The sequence below is a fragment of the Chiloscyllium punctatum genome, chromosome 11 (genome assembly GCF_047496795.1).
Source record: "Chiloscyllium punctatum isolate Juve2018m chromosome 11, sChiPun1.3, whole genome shotgun sequence".
Taxonomy (NCBI): domain Eukaryota; kingdom Metazoa; phylum Chordata; class Chondrichthyes; order Orectolobiformes; family Hemiscylliidae; genus Chiloscyllium; species Chiloscyllium punctatum.
The window spans coordinates 42,488,609-42,506,458 of record NC_092749.1 but is presented as its reverse complement, the minus strand read 5'-3'; positions in this window follow the sequence as shown (position 1 = coordinate 42,506,458).

Genomic DNA, 17,850 nt, shown 5'->3' with positions numbered 1-17,850 from the left:
ACACAGCCATTTTTAGGTATTTTTCATGTTAATGTGATTGAATGTCAAAGTTTTGTGAGGTGCAAATGAGATAGTAAAGAGCAGCAGTGAGCTGTGCGGCCACAGGTGACAGATCTCTGAGTTAGATAAAAGGAAAAGTGAGTAATGCAACTCACTTTGTTCATGATGCAGGAAGGCAAGCTGTGGAGAGGGCACAAAGAAGGATGCATAGACATTTACACTTTGTTATAGATGAGTGGGAAACAAGGTGACAGATGGACAAGGATGTGAAGAAAATAGGAGAATCACCTCATAGCGGGGACCAATCTAGTGAACCTTCATGCATTGGCACAAAAGCAAGGATATCCTTAAATGTAAATGTTTAAATATGGAGATGAAAGCTGCACATAATATTCCAAATATGGTTTCACTAACGCCTTATCATGACCAGACGTTTTATTCCTCTACTCCAATCCTCTTGCAATAAAGACCAACATATCATTTTCCTTCCTAATTTATTGCTGTATCTGCAGACTAACATTTGGTGTTCCTTCTAACAAGTCCACACAAGTTTTTATGAACATAAACATTTACAAGTTGTAAGCCTTTTAAGAGTATTCCAGTTTTCTATACATTGTATCAAAGTAAATAACGTTGTACTTCCCCAAAGTATATTCGATCTATGCAGCCTGCAGCTCCAACAAGTTGCTTCGTGCCACTTCCCCAATGACTATAGTGTTCATTTTCTGAGTTTCTCATTCCTTTCTACTTCTTGACTCCCATCTGGAATATTTCTTGCATCCTCTACAGTGAAGGTCAATGCAAAATTCCTGTTCAAATTATCTGATATTTCTTCATTTTCAACTATTAATTGCCAGACTCACTTTCTATGGGACCAACAATTACTTTGTAAACTCTTTTCTTTTAAAATATCTAAAGAAACATTTACTATCTATTTTTCCCTGCTTAGCTAGTTTTCTTTCATACTCAGAAATTTCCCTCATTTTTAGTCATCTTGTAATATTCAGTCCAATATTTTGGCCTGCCAGTCACTTTTGTATGATGATACACTTTTTCTTTTAAGTTTTTATGACATTTAATTTGTTTTTTGTTTAACCACAGATGGTGGGTCCTGCCTTTAACATTTTCCTTTGCCCTGGCATGTATTCTGTATACATATTCTATATACATATTCTGTGTACATATTCTGCGTACATATTCTGCATACATATTCTGCGTACATATTCTGCGTACATATTCTGTATACATATTCTGTATACATATTCTGTATACATATTCTGCGTACATATTCTGCGTACATATTCTGCATACATATTCTGTGTACATATTCTGTATACATATTCTGTGTACATATTCTGCGTACATATTCTGTATACATATTCTGCGTACATATTCTGCGTACATATTCTGTGTATACATATTCTGTATACATATTCTGCGTACATATTCTGTGTACATATTCTGTATACATATTCTGTGTATACATATTCTGTATACATATTCTGCGTACATATTCTGCGTACATATTCTGTGTACATATTCTGGATACATATTCTGTGTATACATATTCTGTGTATACATATTCTGTGTACATATTCTGTATACATATTCTGTGTATACATATTCTGTGTATACATATTCTGTGTACATATTCTGTATACATATTCTGCATACATGTTCTGCATACTTATTCTGCGTACATATTCTGCGTACATATTCTGTGTACATATTCTGTATACATATTCTGTATACATATTCCGTATACATATTCCGTATACATATTCTGCGTACATATTCTGCGTACATATTCTGTGTACATATTCTGCGTACATATTCTGTGTACATATTCTGTGTACATATTCTGTGTACATATTCTGTGTACATATTCTGTATACATATTCTGTGTATTTATTCTGTGTATTTATTCTGTGTACATATTCTGTATACATATTCTGTATACATATTCTGTATATATATTCTGTATACATATTCTGAAATATCCATTTCAATGTCTGCCACTGTATTGCCACTTTCTTAAATGTAAAGTAAGTCTTCTCTCCTTCAAACTGAACGCAAAATTCAAATATATTGTGCCTACTGTATCCTAGAGATTCCTTCTCTATGAGGCAATTAGTTAATAAACCCAATAGGTATGGTAAAGTCCCAGAGGACCATTGGTCTGCTCTCTCATTACAGAGAAACAACCAGTGGTGGTTTAACCTGAAGGTCGCCAATGCTTCAAGTGAGGGACAAGGTTGCAAAGGTTTGATTTTTGATGAAACTTCAGCTAGGACAGGTATGGAACCCACACTCTTGGTGTCAATTTGCATGACAATCCAGCCTAATGATCTAATGAGGCCCCCAGTTGAGATTAAGTTTTCTCTTTGTAGATGCAGGTTATTTCTTTATCACACCATCAGGATGGAGTTCCAGATTTCATCTTAATTAATAACCCACTAATAAAATCATAGAAATTCAAGCATCTGTTTTCTGAAAATACGGTTTTATGAACAACGATGAATTTAAAACAAAGTCACAATATCCATGCAATAGTCACCCGTCATGTTCTCAACAGCTAATGAATGAGTTAAATGGTACAAACCTACAAGATTCTTTCATATAGAGCTGTGGTAAGTGGAACCTTTGTGGATATTGACTGAATACCAATTGAGAAAAGTTTGCTTTCCTAATTCGGTTCCTTGGTCTGTTGCTCCTCTGCTATACAGAAGTGCAACCAAATCGTTGGTGGTGGAAAACGAGAACTAAATGTCTAAGAAAGCCCGAAGCATAGTAACATGTCACTGAAGGATTCAATAAGTTGTCAATTAAATGGAAGCATAGCTGGAATTCTGGGAAATTGCCTAACAAAGAGTCACACATGAATATTATCACTAAATAGCATGGATCAACCTGCATTGTGGAAGGAATTTTGGCTCATTTTATCAATATAAATTGACATACTCTAATCATAATAGTGTCCAAATATGATGAATTCAATTATGCCAGGTCTCTACTCATTAAGTACTAAGGGTTTCCAGTGGTAAGAGATGCCATCTTTCAGATAAGACTTAAAGCAACACTCAGGTCAAGGTAAAAGATTCCATACCACTATATTGAACAAGAACAGTTCAGTTCACTGCAGCTTCAGGGCAATAAAACATGTTATCTGACCATTTCACAATACTGAGGAATCTTGCAGTGTGCAAGTTATAACCACCTTGGTTATTACAACAATGGCCAAACTTATAAAATACTTAATTGATTGTAAAGCAGTTTAGAATTAGAATTAGAATTAGAACCCCTACAGTATGGAAACAAGCCCTTTGGCTCAACAAGTCCATATCGACCCTCCGAAGAGTAACCCAACCAGACCCATTTCCCAACCCTATCACTCTACATTTCCCCCTGACTAATGCACCTAACCTACACATCCCTGAACTCTATGGACAATTTAGCATGGCCAATTCACCCTAGCCTGCACATTGGATTGTGGAAGGAAACCCACGTTGTCACATTTTCAGGTGCTGAGGTCAGTAGCTCTGGAATTCCCTCCTTAAATCTCTCTAACCTCCTTTAAGACATGCAAGATAAAAGTGACCTCTGCAATCGATCATCTGTGAGCACCTTGAGGGGGTTTAATATGTGCAAGCTTCCACATAACTGTAAGTTGCTATTAATGTCTTAAATTGAGAGAAGCAGTAATGTCACATGAACAATTTAAATCCTCATGTTAAAACGATAGTAGTCATTATCAGACAGAAAACTTAAACCTGCCCTTTCACTTTCAGCCAGGAACACATCCAAGTTTGACTCCAATCTCTGATTGCAGCATTCCCCGTTGATCTTATTGACTCTAACTGACCCCATTTGCAAAGAAGCTTGTGTCCCATGTCTAGGAACTCTGAACCATTGGGATATTATAAAACATCCCTTATAAATACAATTTTTTTTCATATTACACACTGCTAATTGGTATCCTGAATGGTTTTGTCAAAATGTTGCTTTAAGGAATATGATGCCATTTAATGCAACATTTTTGCAGTTCTGAATTTATTAATGAAAACAGTTAGTCACATCTGCTGTCTAGGATTGTACAGGAATGTTTAGAGGAAATTTGCAATTTCACACCCATCAATGTTTGTGTTCGCTTCATTATCTGATGGTCATTGTTCAGCTGACAAGCAGACTGAAAGCAAAATACTGCTGATGCTGCAAATCTGAACCAAATACGGAGAATAGGGTTTGTTGGTCCATTTTGATAGGTAACACTTTATGCCATAAATATATAAGTTGTTAAATTTTGCAAAGTTTGGAGTGGAGCCTCTTTCACCTTTCTCTCAGGTTTGATTCTTTCTTCAATTTATCAATCTCAGGAAATATTTTTAACTAACGATAGTGATAGTACAAGATGTTCAAGAGGTTGTCTATGTTGGGTTGATAGGCCATGAGTGCTCTTATGTCTTATGGCCTAATGAGAAAAGTCTCAATGTCAACACTCTACAAGTTACAAGTGAAAAAGTGATTGAAGATATGCGTGCATTTAGCAGGATGTGGCTTCATTCTCAACACAGTGTCGAAGGAAGTGTCAGCAAGTTTGAAAAGAGGGCAGAGGGCAGAGAGCAGTAAGGGGTTACATTATGAACACAGTGCTGAGAAAGGGAGAACCAAGATTGTAAAAAGCGTGGAGTTTAGGGAGTGAATTCATTCTGAACACAGCTCTGAGAGAAGGGGCAACAACTTGAAAAAGACTGCAGTGAGTGGGGAATCTGAACACAGAGCAGAGACAGTCTGAGTGTGATGTCACAGAAAACCTCTAACTTTATTCATTGGTGAGAAGTTGCTGTTTTGGAGTCAGTCCAAAACTAAAAGTTGTGTCAATAATTATGGAGAGAGATACAAGGATTTCAGGAAGGACCACTAGAGAAAAAAAAGTAAAACTAAATTAAATCAAAGTACAATAAAATAAGTAGAAAAGCAGGAAAAAATGTTATTGTAAGTGAAGTAATGTTGAATTACCAGTATGAGGGGTTTATAATAATGCTAAAGGCAATAAATAGATTTCTGAATGAAGGGATGCTGTATTAACAAAGGCAAGTGAGGTGTCCATCCACCATTATGTGTGAAGAAATGCATCTAAATGTCCTAAATGAACCCATCTGCAGGAAGTGTCACCAGCTGCACAAGCTTGAGGTCCAGGTTTCCGGAATCTGAGCAGTGGCTGGGATCACTGCTGTGCATCCACAAAGCTGACCTCTGTGTGATAGCACATACAGAACAGTGGTCACACTGCAGGTTAGAAGCTAACTGTCAGAAAGGGAATGATTAACTATCAGGCAGTCGATGAAAACTAGGCAGGTAAGGCAGGAGTGCCCTGAGACAATTGAGCTTGACACTTGGAATTCCATTTTGGAAACCAGTGAAAGGCAATGGTTCTTTGGAGAGTGGATCCTGTGCATTGTGAGGTAAATCCATGGCATCAAGGGCATCTCATGTATGTGGAGAGGAGAGGGGGTTGGAGTGGGATGGGGGGGGGGGGGGTGGTGGTGGGAATCGGTGGTGGGCAGGGGGATAAGAAAGAAGAATGGAAGTGCAATGATCTTGGGGTATTCTATGGTCAGGAAATGCAGCAGGCATTTCTGTGGCATGAAACGTGACCCCAGGATAGGATGATGCCTCCCTGATGCCAGGGGAGATCAAGGAGCCACATGGTGCCAACAATGTAGGCTGGAAGAGGTTATGAAAGCATAAACGAGGGAGTTAGGATGGAAATTAAAAAGCAAAATCTGACAAGAAATAATCTCTGGATTACTCCCAGCTTCACACATGAGTGACCATAAGAACAGGAGGATTCATACAATTGAACATTTGGATGTAGACTTGGTTTAGTGGGGATGGCAGCAGATTTTAGAGGCAGTTGGACCAGTCCTAGCTCAGGTGAGACCTGTACAAGCTAAACAGGTTATATCTTAACAGTACTAGGACTGATATCCTCACAAGGAGGTTTATTCTTTCCGTAGGAGTTAGTTTGAATGAACATGCCAGGAGGATGGAAACCTGAGGAAGGGAATTAAACTGGTTACAGAAAGTAGAACAGCTGTGAGGGAGACAAGGAAATAGGAAAACCTAAGCTGAGAATCAGTTATGACCTGCATATGCGTATTCCCAAAAACACGCAGACAAGTTCACAGCATCTGAATGCATGCAGCATTTACAATAAGATCAATGATCTAAAGTCATGAATAGATATCATGAATAGGTTGAATTTGAATGCAGAATACAGGGTTAAAGGCGGGATTCTTGGCGGTGTGGAGGAACTGAGGGAGTTTGGGGTCCACGTCCATAGATCCCTCAAAGTTGCGACCCAAGTTGATAGGGTTGTTAAGAAAGCATATGGTGTGTTGACTTTCATTAGCTGGGGGATTGAGTTTAAGAGCTGCGAAGTTATACTACAGCTCTATAAAGCCCTGGTTAGACTACACTTAGAATACTGTGTTCAGTTCTGGTTGCCTCATTATAGGAAGGATGTGGAAACTTCAGATAAGGTGCAGAGGAGATTTACTAGGATGCTGTCTGAACTGGAATAAAGGTTTTATGAAGAAAGATTGAGGGAGCTAGGGCTTTTCTCATTGGAGCAAAGAAGGATGAGAGGGAACTTGATAGATGTGTACAAGATGATGAAAGGCATAGATGAGGTGGATAGCCAGAGACTTTTTCCCAAAGTAGAAATGGCTATCATGAGGGGGCATTATTTTAAGGTGATTGGAGGAAGGTTTAGGGGAGATGTCAGAGGTAGGTTCTTTACACAGAAATGGTGGGTGCGTGGAATGCACTGCCAGCAGTGGTTGTAGAGTCAGATACATTTGAGACATTTAAGCAACTCTTGGATAGGCACATGAATGATAGTTAAATGTAGGATATGTACATTAGTTTGGTCTTAGAGTAGGATAAAAGGTTAGCACAACATCGAGGACCAAAGGGCCTATATTGTGCCGTTCTACATTCTATGTTCTATGTTCTAAATGGTTATGGTACAATTGCCATTGCAGAAACATCCAGGATTGAGAACTGTATATTTCAGGATATATGATATTTGGGAAGGATAGATGAGAAGGAAAGGAGGTGGAGTTGAACTGATAAAAAAGGTGCAATTGATACATTAGAAGGGGAGGATCTCAGATTGGAAGAACAATGTGTGGGATCTCTTTGGGCTAAACTAAGAAAAAGGAAAGGGTGGAAGACATTGTTTGGAGTTATTTATAGGCCACAAAATAGTAGTCATTGTGTGAGCGTGGTGTGAGGTAAGATGAGGAGATCATGTCCTGTACAGGCACAGAGGGAAACTTGTTCAAGTCAGTAATTTATGTATAGACTGGATTAACCAATTGAGCATTAAACTGTGGAGGACTAGTTTCTATATTGCCTTGGGGTGGTTTTCTAGAGTAGCATGTGAAGACTGATTAGAGGACAGGATGAAGTATTATGTAAGAAAAAGGGCTAATTAATAACCTACTTGTAAAAGAATCTTCAGGGATGAGTGATCATGATATAATAGAGATTTTCATTTTGTTTGAAAGTAACATAGTTCAATCTGAAGCAAAAATGTTAAATTTGAAAAGGAGAAATAGTGAAAGCTTAAGCTGGGTCCACTATTTTTCATCATTTATATAAATGATTTAGATGTGAGCATAAGAGGTACAGTTAGTAAGTTTGCAGATGACACCAAAATGGGAGGTGTAGTGGACAGCGACGAAGGTTACCTCAGATTACAACAGGATCTTGATTAGATAGGCCAATGAGCCGAGAAGTGGCAGATGGAGTTTAATTCAGATAAATGTGAGGTGCTGCATTTTGGGAAAGCAAATCTTAGCAGGACTCATACACTTAATGGTAAGGTCCTCGGGAGTGTTGCTGAACAAAGAGACTTTGGAGTGCATGTTCATAGCTTCTTGAAAGTGGAGTTGCAGGTAGATAAGATAGTGAAAAAGGCATTTGATATGTTTCCTTTATTGGTCAGAGTATTGAATACAGGAGTTGGGAGGTCATGTTGCAGCTGTACAAGACATTGGTTCGGCCACTTTTGGAATATTGCATGCAGTTTTGGTCTCCTTCCTATTGGAAGAATGTTGTGAAACTTAAAAGGGTTCAAACATGATTTACAAGGATGTTGCCAGGGTTGGAGGATTTGAGGTATAGGGGGAGGTTGAACAAGTTGGGCTGTTTTCCCTGGAGCGTCGCAAGCTGAGGGGTAACCTTATAGAGGTTTATAAAATCATGAGGGGCATGGATAGGATAAATAGACAAAGTCTCTTCCCTGGTGTGGGGGAAGTCCAGAACTAAAGGGCATAGGGTGAGAGGGAAAAGACATAAAAGAGACCTAAGGGGCAACTTTTTCATGCAGAAGGTGGTACATGTATGGAATGAGCTGCCAGAGAAAGTGGTGGAGCTTAGTACAATTGCAACATTAAAAGGCATCTGGATGGGTATATGAATATGAAAGGTTTGGAGAGATGTGGACTGGGTGCTGGTAGGTGGGACTCGATTGGGTTGGGATATCTGGTTGGCATGGACAAATTGGATAGAAGGGTGTGTTCCATGCTGTATGACACTAAAACTATAACTCTATAAGTTGGCTGAGTTGGATTGGGAAAATACATTAAAAAGCATGACTATACATTGGCAGCAGACAGATAGTGTTTAAAGAACTATTACATGGCTAACAACAACTGTGCACTCCTTCAAGGAAAGTTACTCAAAAAATGTCAACTAACCAAGGCTGACAAAGGAAGTTGAGGATTATATCAGATTTTTTTAAAAAGCCAATAAAGTGGCCAGAAATAGTAATAAATCTGAAGATTAGGATTTTTTGTTTAGAATATAGTAAAGAAGGTTCAAGAAACTAAAAGGGAAAGAAAAAGTAGAATACAAATACAGTCTGGCAAAAAAACCCATAAAAACATACTGTAACATCTTTCACAGGGTCATGGAAAGAACACAATTGGCTAAGATGTATGTGGATCCATTAAAATTATAATCAGAAGAATTTATAATGGGGAATAGAAAAATAGTGGAGAATCTAAATGATTGCGTTGTATTGGTTTTTATCGAGGAAGAGACAAGAAATCTCCCATAATTAGAGATCCAAGTGATTAGGGGAAATTAGGAGTTGAAGAAAGTTAGCAATAGTAAGAAAGTTGTGTTGGAGAAATTAATGGGTTTGGGAGTTCCTGGGACCTTTATTAAATTTAAATTTAATTCCCTACAGTGTGAAAACAGGCCCTTTGGCCCAACTACTCCACAGCAACCCTTCAAAGAGTAACCCACCCAGACGCATTCCTCCTAACTAATGCACCTAACCCAACAGGCAATTTTAGCATGACCAATTCACCTGACCAGGACATCTTTGGAAACCAGAGCACCCAGAGGAAACCTACACAGATGCAGGGGCATTGTGACAGTCACCCGAGGCTGGGATCAAACCTGGGTCCCTGGTGCTGTGAGGCAGCAGTGCTAACCACTGAGCCACTGTGCCACCCTGTTAGAACAAATTCCAGAGTGTTGAAGGAAGTGGCTAGTTGATGCATTGCTAATCACCTTCCAAATTCCTTAGATGCTGCAGTAATTCCTTCAGATTGCAATAAAGCAAATATTACATCATTACTTAAAAAAAGGAGGAGCAACAGAAAAAAATAGACCTGAGTGTGCATGGAGAAGAGAAGACCTCAATTGTTTCCCCAAAAGATCATTGGGTTGGCTTTAAGGCAAGATAGCAGGCAGGAAAACAACAGAGCTGAACAGCTGCTATGAAGGAAAAGAAATCCTTGAACAGAAAATGCCTGAAATAATTATATATCTGAGTAGTTGTACATCTAAATAAAAGCCTAAACAGTCTATATAGGGAAACAAGCCCCCAAAAGCAGCAAGAGCATTAAAAGCCTAATACTGGCCAAGGAAATAAATCTGGATTCAGCACCCATGAAGAGGCTGATTACTTTTGCCCAAAACAGATATGATCTATTGACCATAATAAAAAAAATGTTTCAACTTGGAAGTTAGGCTGGGAAACAGAGTAAAGACTCCAACAAGTGTTTTAATGATTACTGAACTGTTTACTTGATGACAAAGTTAACAACCAACAAGTAAGAAACATGTTTCAAAACAGACTTAAAGTAAATCAAGTGAAAAGATCAGGAAGAAAAATCATTTATTGGAATTATTTTGACAAATTGAGAAAAACGCAACTTTTATAGAGCAACTAAGGAGCTTGATTGATTTTAATAGTTTTACAAATATCAGAAATAAAGAAAATCAGCATGAATCTGATTAAGCAGTGTCAAATTTGGCCTGAGAACACCTCATAAAAAAATAATTTGAATGACATCATTGTAGCCCATCTTTGACACGGTAAATCAATAATGACATTTTGAGAATATTTCTAACCACAGATCATTTAGAAACCCCTAAGTCATCTTGGAAAAGAACCATCTTCAATCATCTCCATGTAGATACCATATTGGCAAAGGAATACCAAATTTAGCTTTGAAAACAGCATTTAGAATAGCAAGGACTTTAACAACTTTCAGTTTTAGCAGTACAACATTAATTTTTACAACACCAGAAATTCAGCAACTTTAATCAACTGTGAATGCCACAAGGCAACTAAACAACCATGATGTAAGGAGATCAAGATCCTAACAAGGATCATCGAGATCAAGACAACAATCAAAAAATTTCAAATGCCTATCAACCATCAGCCAAAGGCAACAAACTTTCCACCAAAAAATTCAAACTATCAAATCCATTTCATAGTTCAATAAATTAGCAAATTTGGGAAGCACAATTCCTAATATTTTGCACAACTTCAGGGTTGGATATTAAATCAGATTAGAACAACCTAGCGCACGTCTCAACTACATGGGAAGAGCATTAGATCATGGGCTATATAGATATTAGCTCAAGAAACAAACTGCATTTTACAACCTCTTAACTCTTTCACTTTAAGGACAACTGGACACTAGTGAAATCCTGCTTCAATAACTTACCAAGCCCAAAAGAGTGTCTGTGGATAGCTTAATTAACTATCTATATATACACTAGGAACTGAGCAACTTGATTTCAATACCAATCCCCTCTTTTAGAGGCAACTCAAGCTCTTACCTGTTGCAACTACTAGCACTTTATCTCAGTGTTCCAACCTACTCATTTATCATCTTTGCCACAGGAATCTCCCATTCAACTGAACAAAATTAAGCACCAATCGTATGCTACAAAGTACCACTGCCTTTTACCAATTGCCTTGGTTCGTAATACCTGTCTAAGTGTGTGGTTAAACATTGCTAGATCTTTGATTTAACAGAATTCAGTAGACAGTAAAAAAAACTGACTAACTTGACATCTCTGAGCAGATTGAAAAGAAAATATATAACTACTCATTGTTAGTATGAGTAAATGAGTCAGTATTTCTATGATTCCTAGCCATTATTTCATCTGATCTGCAGCAAGTCTCTTCCTCAGTCCCCAACTAGTTTCTCTCTGTTCTCTAGATGAGTCTGTCACCACATTCCCTGCCGGTCTTTTCCCTTCAACTCACCAAGTCTGTCTCTGATCTTCAGCCAGTTTCTACACCAGATCACCAGTCTAATCCCCAATCTCAGGGCTTTCCCTCATCACCTATCCCATCCCCTCTCAGTCCCTTCCCTTGATCACCAGCCAGTATCTCCACCTGAATCCCAGCAGGGCAATGCAGGGCAGGGATGAGGTAAAAACAATGACTGCAGATGCTGGAAACTAGATTCTGGATTAGTGGTGCTGGAAGAGCACAGCAGTTCAGGCAGCATCCAAGTAGCTTCGAAATCGACGTTACCCAGGGCAGGGATGAGACAATGTACTTGATGAGAGCAGAGGGAAAATGGGACAAGAGTGAGCAACGAATAGAGTAGGAGCAGAAGGGAAGGGGGTGTGGGAGTGAGGCAGTAAACAGCATGGGAGTAAACTTGAAATATGAGTGAGGCAGTGAGAAGGGTGGGAGTAGATTGGAAGCTGCAATGAGCCAACAAGGAGGTCAAAAGCACAGCAGAAAAGGGGCAAGAGTGAGGCAGTAAGCAGAACAGGAAGGAAGCAGAGCTGAAAGAAAGTGGCAGTTAGCAGGGCAAGGGCAGAATGGAAGCAGGAGTAAGGTATGCATGGAATGGATGCAGGGCTGATTTGGGAATCTCTTGAACCAATCCCTAAGGATACAGAAAAACTTTCCTGACCCACCTACCAACACAGATGACTTGGGGAGGAGCTGGAGATGGAAGGAAAATAAATATGGTAAATGTTGTAAAAAGAAGCAATATATGCAACTCTCTGAGACCATGGATAAATGTTAATCAATATTCATGAAGATGGAGGAGTGGGGTTGGGGAAGGATGTTGTGTAAGGGCTTTAGAAATCCTGAAGAAACCTTGTGATGATGTCACAGAGCTGCTTCTCACCAGGCATAATTAGTACAGTGTGGGTGGAGTTAAAAGAAGGGGAAACAGGAAAAATAGGGAGAGCTGAAGTCAAGCCATGTGAGAACATGCACAGAGAGAGTAGACCAACTAACATTTGGTGATCGAGCTTATGGAATGGTCTTTCAAAAATTGCAGCAGTAAGATTAGATCTTGGTATATCTTTGAATATGATGCACGGTCGTATTTAGCTTTAACAGTAAGACGCTATTTATAAATGAGTCCGAAATGTAGGGCAGATATTGACCTTGCCTTCTCCTCAGCTATTCTGTCTTGAGCCCAAACTCACAGGCATAAAACTGCACCATAAAATAGTTGAGTGATTAGTATTCCACAGCTGGAATGAAAACTGAACTAATGATAAGAACAATATCCTGCAAAAATAATTATCAAATACTGTTGAGCATTTTTCGCAGTAATGAACTGTCTGGCTATAGTACGCACAGCATTGATGGGAAAGATAACAAGTCAATTGCTTTCAGATTTTCAAAGAAAGCTAATCAATGACTATTAGCCATTTCTCTTCAGGGTCAGGTTATATCTATTCTGAAGCCAAGAGGCTTTTCCTTTGAAATAATTTGGAGCTACTGAAATAAAATGTCTCAAGATCATTGTGATCCCATCTTACAATCAAGACCAGTAATAGTGGTCAGACAATATATTCTTGATCTTAAGTCTGTTAGCTATTACAGCACCTAACTTTCAGACTCAAGAATATCTATATTCAAATATCTTATTTTGAGGGGTTATTTATCAAATCCCTGGACATGCCAACTTTGCCATTAATGGTAAATTTCTTGGTTGACAAGTCATCTATAATCAAAATCTTTTTGTTGAATACTTCAAGCCCTTGAATGAAAATTGCAAGACTGAAAATGAAAGATAGACAACTACAATCAGAAATGGTTTTGTTGATGATTAAACATGCAGATATGTGGGGTTAGATGGGATAAGTGCTGAGCACATTTGGGAAAACTCAATGAGCCCAATCGTGCCTTTAGCTGAAAGCTACATGTGTGCACATTGCAGCAGGCACTGAATAATAACTAGCATTTCCAAGATCATTATGTAGTTCGGTATCAATACCATCAGACAGAATGACCCAATGCAGCATTAACCAGGGATCAAAAGCAGGAATTTCCTGCCAGTGTGGACAAGTAATACATTACATGGAATATTGTATTTACTGATCATTGCTAATATAATTACCCACATCTGGCCTAGGAGTACTAGCCTCTTGCACATTTGCATTAGGGAGCTTATAATGTTAATTGCTTGCTAGCAAACTGTTGGAAATAACATCTAAGGGGTATTTGAAGGCACTATTCTAACTAATTCAGCTTCCCATACCGAATGTTCTTTTCATGTAATGTGTACGTGCAAAGAACCTAGCCTCCTCCTGTTGTCTGCGTGATGAGCCAAGGGAACCATTACTATTTGACTGCTGGCCAAGTTCATAGATTCACATTGATTTGAACAGTTAAGTGAAAATATTCTGGTTATTTTCCTTTGCTAAAATTGCAACAATGTACAGCAATTACTGTTCACAAATGACAGGACACAGTGTGTACACATAATGAAGTAAAGTTTAATTAAATCAAACTTGAAACTAAACCAACAAATAAATAAACAACAGTGTATAATTGCCTAAATTAACTAAACTCTGTGAAAAGGCCACAGAGAGGAACCCATTTACTTTTATAGTTTGCCCCCAGGAGATATTTGCAATTGTTGATGTTTGTTGTAAACACAGGAATATTCTTCAACCTTAAATGGTAAACAGAGCCCATGAGACATTAATTTTGTTTTCCCTGTCTACAAGATGAATTGGGAAAAATTTCACTCACGTAAATCATTTGTCACCTATAAGGAAATACAAATGGGTAAATACAGGTTTTGCAACCTCTACAATGGGTTAAGGAGTTGGTTAAAAAGCAGTTGGGATCCTTGTGAGATTATTGGAAGCTAAATGGAGTGAAATCCTCCATGAAACATGCCAAAATGACACAATTTCTGGTAGGATTTAACTTAATGTTATGACTGGACAAGTCAAATCCCAGAATGAAATCTGGCTTGATAGATCATATCATATATAACGTCTTTTGTCTAAAGTGGTGGTCATTCATTGAAACATCGGCCCACAGAAATACAGATTTTCCTTAATAATAAAACAAATGTACATCAAAGAAAAACAAGAGAAAAAGCAAGTCAAACTGGTAAAATATGGAGCTTGATGGATCTTAAAGTGCACCTTAAAACAAAGCCATACATGTTCTCCAAAGAAATTATCCTTCTATTTTAGATCTCTAGGTTTGTCTTAACTGCTTTTCTCCAGTTGTTCCCTGGAAATGTTGCCAGGAATGGAGTGTTTGAGTTATAAAGGAGAGGCTGGATAGACTGGGGCTTTTCTCATTCGAGTGTAAGAGGTTGAGGGGTGACCTTATAGAGGTTTATAAAATCAGGAGAGACATGGAGAAGGTGAAAACAGGGGTCTTTTCCCTTGGGTGGGTGAGTTCAAAACTAGGGGGCATATTTTTTAAGTGAGTGGAGCAAGTTTTAAAAAGGATATGAGGGGCAATCGTTTTTACACAGTAAGTGGTTCATGTGTGGAATGAACTGCCAGAGAAAGTGGTGGATGCAGGTACTGTTACGACATTTAAAAGACATTTGGGTAAGTATTTAATAGTAAATATTCAGAGGGACATGGGCCAAACACAAGCCAGAGATACTAGTTTAGTTTGAGATTATGGTCGGCATGGACTGGTTGAACTGAAGGTCTATATTAAGCTGTGTTGATAATTGGATCTTGTGTTCAATTAATCAAAGAAGTCAAAAGTTTATTCAGTCTCTGAGGTGAAAGTGAGGACTATGGATGCTGGAGATCAGAGTAAGAATGTGATGCTGGGAAAGCACAGCAGGTCAGGCTGCATCTGAGGAGCAGGAGAGTCAATGTTTCAGGCCTAAGCCCTTCATCTATTTTCTCTGGGCCTTCTTCTCAGCCAACTGATCTTTTCATCTCTGCTTGCCTGTCCTGATACCCTTCCAGTCAGCCTCCAGAGGGAGGGCAGAGGTACAAATTAATGGCATGTTCTGAATTTGGGCAATACTGCTGATAGTGTGAAAACAAATTGCAGTACCTTGTCCTCCTTCCTCCTATCTTCACTAAGTCTGTCAAGATCAATTTCCAATTAAACAATCCCAAGTGTAGTTCACTCCATTGAACCACTGTGGGCGGAGATCCCGTTGTGGAAAAATATCTATTGTAGTTGCAAGGTTTGTAGCTCAGGTTGAGATTTAGGGTATAGGTTTGCTACTGAGCTGTAGGTTTGATATCCCATCGTTTCATTATCTGGCTAGGTAACATCATCAGAAGCGACCTCCAAGTGAAGCGAAGCTGTTGTCTCCTGCTTTCTATTAGCTACAGTTCAGCGAGCAAACTTACACCCTAAATCTATTGTAGTCCATGGATTTGTTGATTTCAATGGAAAATGAATCGTAAATTGCAATATGTATTTGCTTATATACATCCATATATGCATCTCAACATATAGCAGGAAAATGTATGAGGAAAAAATCTCACCTGGGAGCTCTAAGTAAATATATTTAGAAAGAGCAGAATTACAATTTTATGGCAGTACGTAGTCCACACTGAAAACATTTTCCCATATCATAATAATTTATACAAATTTAAAAGCATAGGCTTGAGAGTTATGTTTTATGCTTCTGAAAAGTCACCCAAATTCCTGCTAAGTTATCCAGTTCTGCAAAGCTGCAAAAGATGTTTACATTTCCTTTATGATTTCTTTCATTGGAAATTTCTTACAATGTTTCTTTACTATCCAGTTTTACATTAATTCACTGAAAAAATTGTGGAGTGTTTTAATATTGCATTGATTTCTCACCCACGTGTTTAATCCCTTCTAGGCTTCCCTTTGGCTTCATTCAAGATTAATGCCATTAGATGCAGTATTTAATTGAACTTCACAGTTGTCTCATCTATTAAAGCTTTTAATCAAGTAACACCCAATGGCACAAATGTTTGTTTCTGATCGCCCACTTGAGAATGCGAATAATTCTTCACTGATTTTGCAAAAATATTGTTATGAATATTCACATTGAGTGTTTTTAAAATGTTATTCCAGGTAGATCTCAAGATCAAAACGTGTTCTAACAAAACAAAAGCCCTTTTACATCGTCAAAATGAAGCTGAGAATAAATACTGATCTCCCATCATGAACTGAAGTTAGAAACGCACATGGCCTGACTGTTCTGGCAATAGCAAGACTCACATTTCCCTGGATAATGGAAACTGCCAAATCTCCTCGATGAAGAATGGCAATGGGGACAAAGGTTAATCTGTGACAATATGCAAGCGCTGAGAGTAGAACTTGGGGGTTTTGCGAAATTGAGAGTTTAATTTCTAACCTCTTACCTTAAAATCCAGTACTAATTGCTGATAGTTCATTCGTATAATCAACTGTTTAATTGGGGTTAACTTGAGGGTAAACATTTAATTGTCTTTCAGGCCTAAGGAAAGTAAAAACAAGTTCTTCTAGTGGGTGGGGCTGCTGTAGCTTGGTTAGAAAGTTGGGCTGTTAATTAATGGTTGGATTATACTGGTTCCTGAAACAGGAAAAGTAAATAAGTAAATACAGGATAGGTAGACATAGAGTGGATGGTTCCCTTTATAGGGCAATCTAGAATGAGAGGTCAGAGTTTGAGGATAAGGAGTGGCAGATTTAAAACAGATGAGGAGGAATTAGTTCCCTCAAAGTTTCATGAATCTGTGGAATTCACTACTCCAGACTGCAGTAAAGACTGGGACAGAGATAGACAGGTTTTTAGTTAGTAATGGGTTGAAGGGTTATGGGAGCAGGCAGGAAAGTAGAGTTGAGGTTGAGTTGAGATCAGCCACAATCATATTGAATGGTGAACAGAGCAGCCGCAAGGAGCCAAATTACCTAGGCCTGTCTGGTTCCTTTATTCCTCTAACGGTGGGGAAAGAGGCCACATTAGTAATGGGCTCTGCAAATACAGGGCTGACTTTTTCTAAAACCAATAATTAGATTACACTTGACGAAGTCTGAGTGCAAATCAATATAATACAAGTCAGGGATGAAGTGAGGAAAGGAAACAATCAATATAATGTGAGTAGATTTGTGTAGAAGTTAGAACAAAAGATGCCTCCAATTAGGATACAGGGTCAGCTGGCAATTTAAGCACAGAATAGTAATACCTGTCTTTTTTCCTTATTTAACTTATCTTTCCTAATCACACTGTTCAGAGATGTTATTACACACCTCTGAAGCAGGTAGGACTTGAACCCAGGCCTCTCAGTCCAAGAGTAGTGACACTGCCA